Source organism: Dendropsophus ebraccatus, chromosome 15 (assembly GCF_027789765.1).
Source record: "Dendropsophus ebraccatus isolate aDenEbr1 chromosome 15, aDenEbr1.pat, whole genome shotgun sequence".
NCBI classification, from domain to species: domain Eukaryota; kingdom Metazoa; phylum Chordata; class Amphibia; order Anura; family Hylidae; genus Dendropsophus; species Dendropsophus ebraccatus.
Genome location: NC_091468.1, coordinates 25,927,021 through 25,943,791, shown reverse-complemented (window position 1 = coordinate 25,943,791; position 16,771 = coordinate 25,927,021).

Sequence of the window (16,771 nt, the reverse complement as noted above, 5' to 3'; positions counted from 1 at the left end):
TGCACTTGCATGTGAGCCCTAGACAATAAGATGCAGGTACTATAAATGGCATATGGGGGCGCTGTTACACATTTTGTTCTGAGTCTCTGCCCCCTATTGCCATATATTCTTAATTGTACAGGATCCCCCAGGCCGTCGGAGTGACAAAGAAATCTGTGTCTTAGGCCTCATTCCCATGTTTACTAGTTTTTCAGGACCATATACCGGTATTATGTCCGCAATCGTCTTCCACAAGCCATAGTGCGTCCATAATCCATTTTCTTTTGTGAATCCACAAAAAATGGCAAGGTGATAATTAAAACAGAAGTCTGGCAAAACATTTCATTACAGTATTGTATTGCCCTCCAAAAGTCATACAAATTACCAATATACACTTATTACGGGAAATGCTTATACAGTGCTTTTTTCCCTGCACTTACTACTGCATCAAGGCTTCACTTCCTGGATAAAATGGTGATGTCACTTGCTGGATAACATGGGGATGTCACTTCCTGGACAAAATGGTGATGTCACTTCCTGCATAAAATGCTGATGTTACTTCCTGGATAACATAGTGATGTTACAACCCGACTCACAGAGCTGTGTGGGCTGTGGCTGCTGGAGAGGATGATGGCAGAGGGATTCTCAGTGTCCCTCCAGTGCCCTGTGTCCCTCAGTTTCCCCCTGCCATCCTCCTCTCCAGCAGCCACAGCCCGCACAGCTCTGGGAGTCGGGGCGTGACATCACCATGTTATCCAGGAAGTGACATCACCATGTTATCCAGGAAGTGACATCACCATGTTATCCAGGAAGTGACATCACCATGTTATCCAGGAAGTGACATCACCATGTTATCCAGGAAGCGACATCACCATGTTATCCAGGAAGTGACATCACCATGTTATCCAGGAAGCGACATCACCATTTTATCCAGGAAGTGAAGCCTTGATGCAGTAGTTAGTGCAGGGAAAAAAAGCACTTTATAAGCATTTCCTGGAACAAGTGTATTTTGGTAATTTGTATAACTTTTGGGGGGCAATACAATACTTTAATGAAATTTTTCACCTGACTTCTCCTTTAAATGAAGGTGATCTGTATTTTTAGTAAATGTTACAGATTCTTTTTTAGTAAAAATAACAGGTCTGCAAAAGTTACTGACACTTCCATAGACTTCTATGGATGAATCTATATCCGTATTGCGAATCCATAAAACTATGGGCAGTGTGAATTTGTCTATAACTGTCAGCAATTACGGATGCATTTATGGAACATACTGTATGACTAGGTCCTTAGTCTTCAGCCATCTCTGGGGTTTTGGATATTTTGTTAAATAAATTGAATTTCTTGCAGGTAGAACACAACGAGCACAAAGCCAAAAGCTGACTTTGGGAGAAGGAATTGCTTTCTGGTCACGTCGTATTGTGTGCGTTTGTGGATATTCGGCTGAGATTTATGCAGCAAATCTGGGTATTACAATGACATTACTCTGTTGTATACTTTACTTTTGGATGGTTACCAGCTGGGTGAACTAAATTAAAACAATAAAAAAGTCGGACCCTTCCTGTGAGATCATATTTTATGCTCCAAATATACACTTCAAGTTACCAAAACAATCTCTAGATCTCCTCTATCAGTGCAAAACAAGTTTTACTGCATTACTTTCCCCTCCTTAAGGTGCCCATAAACCTCAAAGGCGAAGAAATTAACAGCTTTGACATTATCATTTGGACTAAAGTTTGTGCAACATGAACAGCTGTAACAAACACTGGAAAAAAATGGCCGATTGCTTCCCTGCTTCCCTCGATGGGCTCAGGGTTATACAATATTGGGACCCAAAGGTCCAGAAGAAGACAACACATATAAAGGGGCTTCAAAGCAATCACTCGTCTCTATGGTCTATTATTGGCTAATTCAAAAATATCCTATTAGATCTTAAAGCTGCTATACACATCAGAGAAAGGTCAGCCCAACCCGATAATTTCAGTAGCAATGGACGACTGTCTAATGTGTACTGGGCCCCAAATATTCAGTACCAATATAGAATTATCCCACATTGTACTGGCTTCAGTATGTTTTTGCTCCTATGAAAAGAAGTTGTGTGTATTTCTTACATTATCAGTGTGTATTGTCTCCAGCCCTTGGCTCCTCCCTCCCTCTCTCCTGAGACAACACCTCCTCTGCTGTCTCAGTAGATATGGCTGGATATTGTCTCTAACTCCCACCTCCTGAGTGATATCATGACCTCTAACCAGCTCCAGCTATATCACAATCTCCCTTTCATATACACATATACAAATATATCTTTATTGAAAAGAATAAGGTGTGTTTACAATATACTGCCTTGTGCTGAACAATGCCACAGGCAGAGAAGCAGGCAGGAAATGAATTCACCATTGTGTAATGCTCTACTGTATATTAAATGTGTTTTGCAGCAACTTTTGGTGGGGAACTGGCATGATTCTTGTTGAAGGAAAGCTGAGGCTGCGTAATGTACCATGGGAATTGTAAAGCTAACTGCTCAACCAGGCAGGACAATGATATCTGACATAAAGGAGGGGACTACAGACTTTAAAAAAGTATTATAGCTACCTTAGTGGTTGTTAAGGTTTGTTAGAGGTGGCAGAGAGGGCAATGCAAATACAGTATCCTAGAACACTATGGGGGACATTTATTAAGTCCGGCGTTTTTTACGCCGGACTTATAAATGTCCCCGCATCTCCGGCGCTACAGAGATTTATGTGAAGGCGGACTGCCTCTACATAAATCCGTAGGTTTTCGGCGTATCTTTTAGTGTTAAAAATGATAAATCGCGCGGACTTTGAGTCCGCAGCCCCCCCCCCGCCCGTTTCGCCCCCTCCACCCCCCCCCCCCCGGCGTACTCAGGGGAAAGGGGCGATTTGCGAATACATGTCTCCCTATGTATTTTTGATGGATATTCAGTTTTGTTAATGCCGTTTCCAGTTTTCATCCTCAAAACAGTCAGTTGCCCGGCATGGCTTCTTTTACGAGAGGGAATTTGCAGTGTTCCAGCCCCAGGGGACTATAATAACATCTTGTATACCTCCTCGGAAGTGTCCTGACCCTCAGAGAGGTTCCCCCAGGCCAGCAAATCCACTATGGTCGCTGTGACATATTACTTTGCACCACAAGTGGTCCTTTTCCCCAACGTCAGGGACACTCTTGCCGGGTCACGGCACAAAACACCCGGCAGCAAACTCTATATAAGTGAAAAGACGCCATTTGTGCCATCAGTATCATGTACAGTTTACATAGAGCATAGTATGTGGGGGTGGGGCTTAGATAGGACATATGTTTATTTGGATGATAGTAACACATGCTGTTCTAGAGTTGATTCATTGTAATCCTATTGTTTCGACCTCACTTCTTCACTCTCATCCCTGGTAAATGGTGTTCCAGCATACCCTGAGCCATCTTTGAGCCCTTCTTGTTCGGCATCTGTTTTATCCCATATGTCTCAGTTCTCCGACTTCTATATTTCGCTATCAGGAAACAAAGAGAAAAAAAAATGAAAAAGTTCTAAAATAAAAGTAGCGGCGGAGCGGTTTTATGAGAAGATTTGTGGAGGTCTGCGTAGCACCATGTATAATGAACATTCATGAAGGGATTATTTGAAGTCTGAAGATTTATAGTGCATCTAAAAAAAAATGGCGAGCCTTACAGCTAAGATTCCTTAATACCCAGCTCGCTGCACTCGCAAGGAATGATAAACACGCAACAAAGCCGAGCGAGCCCCGGACTCCGGGTCTGAACAGCCGCATGTGCCTGAGTTATTAACTATCCACATCAACAAAGGATTGCAAGCTCCCAGGGTGGCCCAAACCTGCTCAGAACCCGATCGCTGCTCATATAGGGTTAAACCAAGGTAAAGTGACAAGGAATGGAGGCAAAATACAAAACAGGTAAAGAAAGTGAAAAGTGAGGTACGGTATATAAGGAACAATGGCCTGCTGAGATCATAGTGTTAGACCTTATCCAAGATGGCAGCCTGTAGTCTGTTTTCCAAAGTTGGTCATACAAGTGCGATAGCAGTGGTGGCATCCACATCCACCATCTACGTTATTAGCACTGTGATCTAATGTTTTTTGGGTTAAATCTAGGGATGAGTGAACCTCGAGCACACTCTGGTCCATTCGAACCGGGCAAGAGGCGTTTGATTACTGGTGGCTGCAGAAGTTGGATGCAGCCCATGGGAGTCCTAGAAAACATTGATACAGACTAAGGCCATGTTCACATGGCGTAAGAGACTAGCCGGTGACCCGGCCGGGTCACGGAACAGCCGGTCTCTGCAAAGTTCCTCCCGGCCGGTACTGCAGGACCAGCCTGATGATCCGGACGTGTTGTTATGATGCGGGCACATCAGCGCGCGCCCGCATCAGAATCCTGATAGCACACAATAAAGCAAGCGGCCGGAGCCGCTCGCTTTATTGTGTGAACTGACATGGGTTTCTACGGCTGCAATTCACTGAATTGCGGCCGCAGAAATCTGACATGTCAGTTCTTTGCGGCGCCGCGAGGCATCCCGGCCGGAGCGTATACTATGTGTATACACTCCGTCCGGGATCCCATAAAAGAACATGGGGTGTGTTCACCCGTACACGTTGTGTGAACATAGCTTAAGTCTGTCTCCATGTTTTCCATAAGTGAAACAGATTGGTAAACTCAGGGAGACCAGGCAAAGACAACACTGCCGGCTGCTAGTGAAAGCGCTCAATGCAGTGAACTTCTAGGTGCATTGCCCCCTGGGAAACATGAATCTGCAAAAGAGGAGCCTCATTGAAGAATCTCATGGTGATTTTGGTGGTTTCCTAACAGGAGCTGCCCAGGGCCGGCCTTAGGGTAGATGGCGCCCTGTGCAAAATTTCTTTCGGCGCCCCCCCCCCCCCCCCCTTAATGCCCCCTAAGAGTGACATAGACTAAATCTCACAGCCTCCCACCCCTCCAGACAACCCCCACAATCAAACCAGGCTGAGGCTGAAGGATTAAGATATGATAGACTAAATCCTACTACAACGAGGGCCACCCCTAACCCCCAGCACCCTAAACCACCCGACTCCCGATAAAGGTGCTTACCAGCACACAGGGGGACAGGTGTCTCCGCGGCCGGCCGTGGCCTTCCTGATTAGCGCTCCTGCAGACAATTGTACACAGGGGCTTAGCTATGGGTTCAGCCTAGGGAAGGGGTGAGCGAGTCTGTGTGGGCCCCCAATTGATTATGTTACCCATAGGGAACATAAGCAGGTTACAATATCTATCTATCTACTATCTATCTATCTGGGTGACCTCCATTATACTGACTACTATACAAGATGCTGGAAAGCTGGGTGACCTCCATTATACTGACTACTATACAAGATGCTGGAAAGCTGAGTGACCTCCATCATACTGAGTATAAGATGCTGGAAAGCTGGGTGACCACCATCATACTGACTACTATACAAGATGCTGGAAAGCTGGGTGACCTCCATTATACTGACTACTATACAACATACAGGGAAAGCTGGGTGACCTCCATTATACTGAGTACAAGATACTGGGAAAGCTGGGTGACCTCCATTATACTAACATACAGGATGCTGGGAAAGCTGGGTGACCGCCATATACTGACTACAAGATGCCGGGAAAGCTGGGTGACAGTAATCATACTGAGTTCAAGATACTGGGAAAGCTGGGTGACCTCCATTATACTGACATACAGGATGCTGGGAAAGCTGGGTGACCTCCATTACACTGACATACAAGATGCTGGGAAAGCTGTGTGACCTCATAAATCATTGCTAAATAAATCATTGACAATCACAAATGCCATATAATGTTAGTAGCCCAGCAAAGACTCCTTCCAGCCAGCAGTATAGTGCAGTAGTATCAGTGCTGAGTACAGGCTGCTGCTGATCACTAGCCTGTTCCCAGCACACTGAGGGATGAGGCTGCTGCTATCTCCCTCCTGCATCTCCCCCCCTCCCTTACTTGCTGCCCCTCAGCAGGATGATGAAGGCTCTGTGCACTCAGTGTCCCACTCGCAGTCGGCACCGGGGGCGGGGCTTGTCGACAGAGGCGGAGCTTACCGGGATATACCCGGAACATTCATTTGCCGAGTCCCTGGCCCGGGGAGCGCCTTCCTACTGGCTGCAGATCAAGCGTAGAAATAGGAATCTCTAAGCTAGATGTGCTGTGTGTCTGCAGGAGCGCCTCAAAGCACCCAGGCAGCCAGCTGGGGGGCGCTCCGGCAGACACACAGCACATGTAACTTAGAGATTCCTGTCACGGCCGCGGCGGCGGCCCGTGTTCCGGGCCGCCGCCGCGGCCTCCTCCTGCCCCATGCAGCCGCCGGGGTCCTTGTGCTGGGACCCGGCGCTGCTGCTAGTTCGGCCCCTGGGGGCGCCTAACCTCTCCTCCGCTCCTGTCTCCGTCTGTGCCGGCGCGCGCGACCCCGCCTCCTAGGGCACGCGCGCGCCGGCTGTCTCAGATTTAAAGGGCCAGTCCGCCCCTAATTGGTAGTTGCACCCAATCACTTCCTATAAATCCCAGCGTGCCCTGTCCCTCACGTTGGAGCCTCTACATGCTTCCCATAGCGTTTGGCCCAGCCCCCTGTTGTTCCTGACCTTAGTCCCTGTTCCTTGTTCCTTGTTCCTGTCTCCAGTCCTTGTCCCTAGTCCTTGCCCGCTGCCTTCCCGTTGTTCCTGATTCCTATCCGCTACCTGGTCCCTAGTCCTTGTTCCTGGTTCCTGCTCCCCTGTTACACCACTGCTCCTGTGTTCAGCCTGTCACCTGCGGTTACGCCTACAGACCTCTGCCAGCACCATCTCCTGCCTACTGCTCCTGCCACGCCTCGCCTGCCGTCGCTAGCAACCAAGCCAGGGGTAGCGACCTGGGGGTCGCCTGCCGCAGCAAGTCCGTCCCGCCTTGCGGCGGGCTCTGGTGAAAACCAGCGGCCCCTTAGACTCCGCTCCCTGGTGAGGTTAGTGCCATCGCTGGTGACGGTCCAGTGGATCCACTACTCCAGGCGTTACAATTCCTTTGTCTAAGTTATATGTGCAGCTCTCTGTCTGCCAGAGCGCCCGCTAGCTGGCCAGGAGTGATGCGCCCTGTGCAATTGCACAGGTCGCACACCCCAAAGGCCAGCCCTGGGGCTGCCCCTTGGCTGGGTCCTTCCCGGAGGGATATCTGGCTAGTCCTGTGTTTTGAGACTCTTCAATGAGGCTCCACGGGCTCCTCTTTTGCATATCCATGTTTTCCAGGCAACCTGTAAGCTGCGGGCTTCGGGCGGACACTAGCATACTCAAAGATGGCTCATCTCCAATCCTTCTAGAGTGACACTACAATGAAACGGGCAGAAGATCAGAAAGGGAATGAATACAGCAGGTGCTGCAAACTTACTGGGCAAAAGTCTAATATACAAAGTTCTGGGCAGAGAACTGGCAGGAGTGCTGGGGGAGGGAGATAGGCAGGGTGGGAGGATTGTGATCAACAGCTGAGAGAAAGCAATGCATTCTGGAAAATGTAGTACTGAGCAACTGTTCAACCAGGAAGCACAGAACTAACACCTTTTTAGTGATTTTGGTGATTTCAGACCTGAAAAGACAGGGGAGCAAGGCTATATACTTTGAGTTACATTATGTTGGAGTACCCCTTTAAGTGTCTACAATGGAACCCCAGATTAGTTGAGTGCCGTTTCCTATCCAATCTGTCGGCACCCATTCCATCTATTTACATACTGTAATGTAATACACCTCCTTCTACTTCCTTCCTGTGATTTTCCTCACAAAAGCCTTTATCTCGGCCGCACAGCATCGCTCATTTTTATTACCTTTTGATACTGAACTCCTACATTTATGGAAATGTATACAAAGCGTATATCAGCGCTCCCGGCCTAGCCCCCCCCCCCTCCTCCGCTCCGGCCCCTCTCTTCTCTCTGCTCATGTTCGTCTTCCAGTGTTTTCCTCCCTGACGCTGATTTATCTGCATGTTTGTCCAATGGTCTCTGCACACAACAAAGGCAGAGGAATGAAGAATAAATTACTGGGTAGGAAACACGAATGCAATAAGGTAAAAAAAAAACTGCTAAAACATGCTGAGGGGGTCGGTTTTTTCTCAACATTCTCATAGTGAAGAATATTTTCTCTATATACTTTAGACCGGTGATTCACAACCTGATGCTCTCAAGCTGTTGCAAAACTACAATTCCCAGCATGTCCTGATAGGTTTGCTGGGAGCTGTAGTTTTGTAATAACTAAAGCATCAGGTTGGGAATCACTGTTTAAAGGGCGTATCCAGTGTGGAAAAAAACATGGCCACTTTCTTCCAAAGACAGCACCACTCTTGTCTCCAGTTTGGGTGCAGGTTTTGCAACTTGGTTCCAACAAAGTGAATAGAGCTTAATTGCAAACTGCACCTGAACTGGAGACAAGAGCGGCGCTGTCTCTGGAGGAAAGTGGCCATGTTTTTCTAACGTTGGATAACCCCTTTAAGACATTGGCTCCACAGTGACATACAGTATACTGTAGGTATGAAAAAGGATGAACACCGATTAAGTGACCTCATAAATGTATCTCCAGAATCAATCATCTGACTGCCCACTGATTTTATTCTCAAAATTGACAGTACTTATAAGCTGCTGTCAGGAACTGTCCAGAGCAGTAGCAAATCCCCATAGAAAACCTCTCCTGCCCTGGACAGTTCCTGACATGGACAGAGGTGGCAGCAGAGAGCACTGGGTCAAAGAGGGGGGAGTTCCTGGGAACACATACACATTGCAGAGAGAGAAGAGGGGGAGTGCCTGGGAACACATACACATTGCAGAGAGAGAGAGAAAGAAAGAGGAGGGGGTGGGGGTGCCTGGGAACACATACACATTGGAGAGAGAGAGAGTAGGGGGAGTGCCTGGGAACACATACACATTGCAGAGAGAGAGAGGGGGAGTGCCTGGGAACACATACACATTGCAGAGAGAGAGAGAAAGAAAGAGGAGGGGGGGGGGGGCCTGGGAACACATACACATTGTAGAGAGAGAGAGAGAGTAGGGGGTGCCTGGAAACAAATACATATTGCAGAGAGAGAAGAGGGGGAGTTCCTGGGAACACATACACATTGCAGAGAGAGAGAGAAAGAAAGAGGAGGGGGGGGGGGGCCTGGGAACACATACACATTGTAGAGAGAGAGAGAGAGAGAGTAGGGGGTGCCTGGAAACAAATACATATTGCAGAGAGAGAAGAGGGGGAGTTCCTGGGAACACATACACATTGCAGAGAGAGACAGAGAGAGAGAGAGAAGAGGGGGAGTTCCTGGGAAAACATACACATTGCAGAGAGAGAAGAGGGGGAGTGCCTGGGAACACATACACCTTGCAGAGAGATAAGAGGGGGAGTGCCTGGGAACACATACACATTGCAGAGAGAGAGAGAGAGAGAGAGAGAGAGAGAGAGAGAGAGAGGGGGGGGGGGGGGGGAGTTCTTGGGAAACATACACATTGCAGAGAGAGAGGCACACAGACAGAGAGGGGGGTGTGCCTGGGAACACATACACATTGTAAAGAGAGAGAGGAGGGGGAGTGCCTGGGAACACATACACATTGCAGAGAGAGAGAGGAGTGCCTGGGAACACATATACATTGCAGAGACAGAGGGGGAGTGCCTGGAAACACATATACATTGCAGAGAGAGAGAGAGAGAAGAGGGGGAGTGCCTGGGAACACATACACATTGTAAAGAGAGAGAGAGGAGGAGGAGTGCCTGGAAACACATACACATTGTAGAGAGAGATAGAGAGAGAGAGAGAGAGAGAGAGAGAGAGAGGAGGGGGAGTGCCTGGGAACACATACACATTGCAGAGAGAGAGAGAGAGAGAGAGAGAGAGAGGGGTGGGGGAGTGCTTGGGAAACATACACATTGCAGAGAGACACACACAGAAAGAGAGGGGGGGTGCCTGGGAACACATACACATTGTAAAGAGAGAGAGGAGGGGGAGTGCCTGGGAACACATACACATTGCAGAGAGAGAGAGGAGTGCCTGGGAACACATATACATTGCAGAGACAGAGAGAGACAGGGGGAGTGCCTGGGAACACATATACATTGCAGAGAGAGAGAGAGAAGAGGGGGAGTGCCTGCGAACACATACACATTGTAAAGAGAGAGAGGAGGGGGAGTGCCTGGAAACACATACACATTGTAGAGAGAGAGAGAGAGGAGGGGGAGTGCCTGGGAACACATACACATCGCAGAGAGAGAGACAGAGGGGGGGGGGGGGGGGGAACACATACACATTGTAGAGAGAGAGAGAGAGAGAGAGGAGGGGGAGTGCCTGGGAACACATACACATTGTAGAGAGAGAGAGAGAGAGAGAGCGCAGGGGGTGCCTGGAAACACATACACATTGCAGAGAGAGAAGAGAGGGAGTTCCTGGGAACACATACACATTGCAGAGAGAGAGGAGGGGGAGTGCCTGGGAACACATACACATTGTAGAAAGAGAGAGAGAGAGAGGGGGGAGTGCCTGGGATTACATACACATTGCAGAGAGAGAGGAGGGGGAGTGCCTGGGAACACATACACATTGCAGAGAGAGAGAGAGAGAGAGAGAGAGAGAGAGAGAGAGAGAGAGAGAGAGGAGTGCCTGGGAACACATATACATTGCAGAGACAGAGAGAGAGGGGGAATGCCTGGGAACACATATACATTGCAGAGAGAGAGAGAGAAGAGGGGGAGTTCCTGGGAACACATATATATTGCAGAGAGAAGAGGGGAAGTGTCTGGGAACACATATACATTGCAGAGAGAGAGGAAGGGGAGTGCCTCGGTACACATATACATTGCAGAGAGAGAGGGGGAGTGCATGGGAACACATATACATTGCAGAGAGAGAGGAGGGGGAGTGCCTGGGAACACATATACATTGCAGAGAGAAGAGGGGAAGTGTCTGGGAACACATATACATTGCAGAGAGAGAGGAAGGGGAGTGCCTCGGTACACATATACATTGCAGAGAGAGAGGGGGAGTGCATGGGAACACATATACATTGCAGAGAGAGAGGAGGGGGAGTGCCTGGGAACACATATACATTGCAGAGAGAGAGAGGGGGAGTGCCTGGAAACACATATACATTGCAGAGAGAGAGAGAGAAAGAGAGAGAGGAGGGGGAGTGCCTGGGAACACATATACATTGCAGAGAGAGAGAGGGGGAGTGCCTGGGAACACATATACATTGCAGAGAGAGAGAGAGGGGGAGTGCCTGGAAACACATATACATTGCAGAGAAAGAGAGAGCTTCTCACAGAGACAGACACGGTAGCTTATCCTGAAATCACCTGAAACAGCAGATATTTTGATGGAAAGAGATCAAAATCCCCCAATTTACAAACCCACAAACACGTCATCTCCCCAGAGTCCTATCTGCACCCCCCTCTGTTATGTTATGTTTTGGCTCTGACCTCCTTTCTTACCATGGCTGTTGTCTTTTCGGGATAAAGAGACAGCCAAGGTGAATGTCATCAGCTGTCTAAGGAGTCGAGATCAACCTTCACCCTCATAACAGCTGCCAGGGCCTTGACTGCTTCTCAGATGGCCGACCCGGGGCGATCAGCCATCGAAATATTCTAACATCAGAAAGGGAAATGTCATTAGTTGCCTTTGGCATTTCGTTTTTCTTATTTACATTTTGTTTTATTATTATTATTATTGTTATTGCTTTTCTACCAGGAGATTACGTAACTTTGTAAGACAACCCCCATCAAGAAGCAGTCTCGACGCAGGTAAAAAGATCAAAACTCTGTGTCCTAAGGGTAAGGTCTTCCATGTTCCTTCTGTATTTATTTTGCTCTGTGATCCTTTCATCCTTGTATTTACTCTGTGATGCCGCTTACAAGTAATGGAAACAGAAAATAGACAGTTTCAGCTTCTATCGGTAAATGTCTGCTACAACCAATAGAAGAGTATGGGAAAATAATCAAAAAGAAAAACATCAATTAACTTCATGTGAAGTCCTAGCAACAAGACAGAAGCTTTAAGTGGTTGCATTTAAGTGACTGGGGCTAAGCTGCAATACTCGTTGCAGCCTCTGGACGAGGGAGGCGCTGTGTCTGCAGAATTACTATTCTATGGAAATGTATCTGGATTTCCTGATGAGAAATCGTCATAAATTTACCGAACGTGTGAAGAGGGTCTTAAAGGGGTTATCCGGCGAAAATCTTTTTCTTTCAAATGAACTGGTTTAAGAAAGTTATATAGATTTGTAATTTACTTCTATTTAAAAACTTCACTCTTCCCATACTGTATGTCCTGCAGGAAATTTTGTTTTCTTATCTCTCTGATACAGAGCTCTCTGCTGACATCTCTGTTCGAGACAGGAACTGTCTAGAGCAGGAGAGGTTTTTCTATGGGGATTTGCTAGTGCTCTGGACAGTTCCTGACATAGACAGAGGTGGCAGCAGAGAGCACTGTGTCAGACTGGAAAGAATACACCACTTCCTGCAGGACGTACAGCAGCTGATAAGTAATGGTAGACTTGAGATTTTTAAACAGAAGTAAATTAGTAATCTATATAACTTTCTGAAACCAGTTTATCTGAAAGAAAAAGATTTTCGCTGGAGTACCCCTTTAAGGGGAATAGCTAGAATGTTCTACCGAGAGCAGGACCTCAGGGGTAGAGCCTTGTGTCATGTTCCATTCCCTCTGATCTGGCAGTAGGCAAAACACAATGTATCAGTTTATACTAGAAGCTTCTTTTACCTAATTATCACTAAAATGTTATCACATGTTAACATATAAGGGGAGATTTATCAAAGGGTGTAAAATTTAGACTGGTGCAAACTGCCCACAACAACCAATCACAGCTCAGCTTTCAGCTCTGGTGAAAGGAAAGCTGAGCAGTGATTGGCTGCTGTGGGCAGTTTGCACCAGTCTAAATTTTACACCCTTTGATAAATCTTCCCCATAGGGAGCATGGCCAAACAGGCCAGGACACCACTTTCTTAAGGGGTCCCATCCATCACAGTAAGGCTGGGTTCATACTGCGTTTTTCCTATTCGTTTAATGTATGCATTTTATGGGGGAAAAAACAGATTAAAAAAAACTATGCAATTGTGTGCCATCCTTTTGGATCTGTTTTTCCATTGACTTCAATTCTAAAAAAATTGCTAAAAAATAGGGATGGTCCGAAACTGCCAAGGTTCGGGTTCGTATAAATCTGATTCCCGCTGTCTGGCCTCTCCGTGCAGCGGGTGGATACAGCGGGAGGACCGCCTGGAAAACTGGGATACAGTCTATGGCTATGGCTGTATCCCAGTTTTCCAGGTGGTCCTCCCGCTGTATCCACCCTCTCCACGGAGAGGGCAGACAGCGGGAATCATTGCCGAGCGTTCGGGTTCGTACGAACCCGAACTGAACTCGGTTCTGACCATCCCTACTAAAAAACTATCCGTTTTTTTTTTACATACACAAAAATAGTGTCGACTAAGTTTCTTTATCCTCATAAATATACGATTGTTAAAATTCTAAAGTTAAATTTGTCAAGAGTGTATGTTAATTTCTGAAGATTTATGGTATATGGTATGGTATTTATGGTTCTTCTGTGGGTCTAGGGACCCATTTGTGATACATGGTGGGTTATGGGCCCATCTGTGGGTATGTGGTATGTGGCAGGTTATGGACCCATTTGCTGGTCTGTAGGGTTATGGGCCCATCTGCGGTTATGGGCTCATCTGTGGTATATAGTAGGTTATGGGCCCATCTGCGGGTCTGTGGTATATAGTGAGTTATTGACTCATCCGCAGGTCTGTGGTATATAGTGAGTTATTGACTCATCCGCAGGTCTGTGGTATATAGGGAGTTATTGACTCATCCGCAGGTCTGTGGTATATAGTGAGTTATTGACTCATCCGCAGGTCTGTGGTATATAGTAAGTTATGAGCCCATCTGCGAGTTGGGGGCATACGGCAGGTTATGGGCCTATATGATAGTCTGCGTATTTAGTGCGTTATGTGCTCATTTGTGGTTCTGTGGTATATGGCAGGTTATGGCCTTATATGTGGTTCTGTGGTATATGGCAGGTTATGGCCTTATATGTGGGTTTGTGGTATATGGCAGGTTATGGTCTTATATGTGGGTCTGTGGTATATGGCAGGTTATGGCCTTATATGTGGGTCTATGGTATATGGCAGGTTATGGCCTTATATGTGGGTCTATGGTATATGGCAGGTTATGGCCTTATATGTGGGTCTATGGTATATGGCAGGTTATGGGCCTATAAGATGGTCTGTGACAGGTTATGGACCCATTTGCGGATCTGTGATACATGGTGGGTTATGGGCCCATCTGTGGGTCTGTGGTATGTGGCAGGTTATGGACCCATTTGCTGGTCTGTGGGTTATGGGCCCATCTGTGGGTCAGTGGTATATAGCAGGTTATGGGCTCATCTGTTGTATATAGTGGGTTATGGGCTCATCTGTGGGTCTGTTGTATATAGTGGGTTATGGGCTCATCTGTGGGTCTGTGGTATATAGAGGGTTATGAGCCCATCTCACTCAATATATATACACAGTATAGGAAAAGTCTGGATCAGGGGCGAATCAGGAGGTACTGGGCCCCATAGCAAAAAATTTTAAGGGGCCCCCTCCCCTACGCACAAAACAAAGCACTGCATATATATATATATATATATATATATATATATATATAACCCTTGCACTGGTGCACTGATAACCCCTGACCTCTGCCTGGAGCTCTGCACATTTTCCTTTCCTACTTGATTGCCAGCTGGAGAACAGAGGTCAGAGGTTATTAGTGCAGTGAAGCAGAGATCTCTGTCTTCTGCTTGTTAACACTTTTTTTGTGTTGCAGCATGTAAGTAAACATTGGGTCACTTAGGGTGGTATTACATGGGCCGAGCAGGGCCCCATAATACCTGTAAACGAGCGCCGATCTGCTAGATCGTCGCTCGTTTACAGGGCCTATTATACGGCCCGATAATCGTTTAGCAAGAGCTGCAAGGACATCGTTACCGATGTCCTTGCAGCCCTTGCTAAACTGGCATACATTACCCATCCACGTTCCAGGGCTGCTCCTGCCGTCCGTTTCTCCCGTGGTCCCGCGCGCGCTCCAGCTTCACATCGGCCTGTCAGCTGATAGGCCGCTCAACCAATCACCGGTCGGGACGGCCGCGGCCTATCAGCTGACAGGCCGATGTGAAGTTAGGGCGCGTGCGGGACCCCGGGAGAAGCGGGCGGCAGGAGCAGCCCTGGAACGTGGATGGGTAATGTTTATCGTTAGTCGCCGCTCGTGCACCGCTATTACACGCAGCGGTGCGCGGTCGGCGCCCGACAAAAATAGGTTCTAACCTATATCAACGATCAGCCGATGATCGTTGTCATCGGCTGATCGTTGCATTTATTACACGGAGCAATAATCGGCCGAATCGGGCCAATTCGGTCGATTATCGTTCCGTGTAATAGGGCCCTTACACACTGCAGTCCTTTAGGGGGTTAAATAGAAGGACACACGCTCTTAACTTCTCCCCCGGCCCCCCCTCCTGCACGGGCCCCATAGCAACTGCCTACCCTGCCTCTATGGTAGCTACGCCACTGGTCTGGATATAGCCAAATCCCCGTGCTCAGTATGCAGGCCGGGCAGCTGATCCTGCACCAGGCACAACACCAAAAACTCTCTGTTAACATTCAAGGCACAAGTTCGTACTTGGCTGATCCTCGCAGTGGATTTTTCTTTAGGAAATTTATAATACACAGAATTATCTAGAGATTACGTTCTCTGTTCTATTCTTGCGTGACACTTTTCCCAGTCTGAGTTTTTATTTGTGGAGCCAAATAATACATGACAAGTGACTGGGGTGTGAATACTTTATCATACAAGTCTATGATGTTATTCTCACCCCCTGGGATGTGTTACATCTATGTGATTATCTGTAGATGAGTACAGGGCGTATACATACAATGGCTGCAGGAGGGCTGCCGTCTGCCTGGACATTGTCCTGTGGATAAGAGAAAGACTTCAGCTATACAATAGTCCCCAACCTATGGCTCCCTGACTGTTACGGGACTTTCACTGCCAGTATGTTCTAGACTCTCTGGAAGGCACATGCTGGGTGTTGTAGTTTCTTACTAGATATACTGTATATCTATTTATTTACTTTCTAGATCAATGGATTTAAGAGAGAGAGAGGGTGGGGAGATAATTAGATAGATAGATAGATAGATATATGAAATATATATGAAATAAATTGGTTTCTTACTGAACACAACTAGAGTGACGTGGAAGTACCTTCATATCTACACAGAGCCTGTGGTCACGGCGATCTGCTGGCACCAAACCCCCCCCCCCCCCCCCCCACACTATATCACTTAAGCAAGATAGATAGATAGATAGATAGATAGATAGATAGATAGATAGATAGATAATAAATAGATAGGAGATAGATAGATAGATAGATAGATAGATAGATAGATAGATAGATAGAAAGGAGATAGATAGATAGATAGATAGATAGATAGATAGATAGATGATAGATAGATGATAGATAGATAGATAGATAGATAGATAGATAGATAGATAGATGATAGATAGATAGATAGATAGATAGATAATAGATAGGAGATAGATAGATAGATAGATAGATAGATAGATAGATAGATAGATAGATAGATAGATAGGCGATAGTTTTTTTTCCAGCTGTTTCTGTATTTATTATTTGTAAAAAAAAAAAAAAACCTTCTGAGCTGCACAATACAGATTTCCTTATTGTACAAATCTCCAGAACATTCTTCTTGCA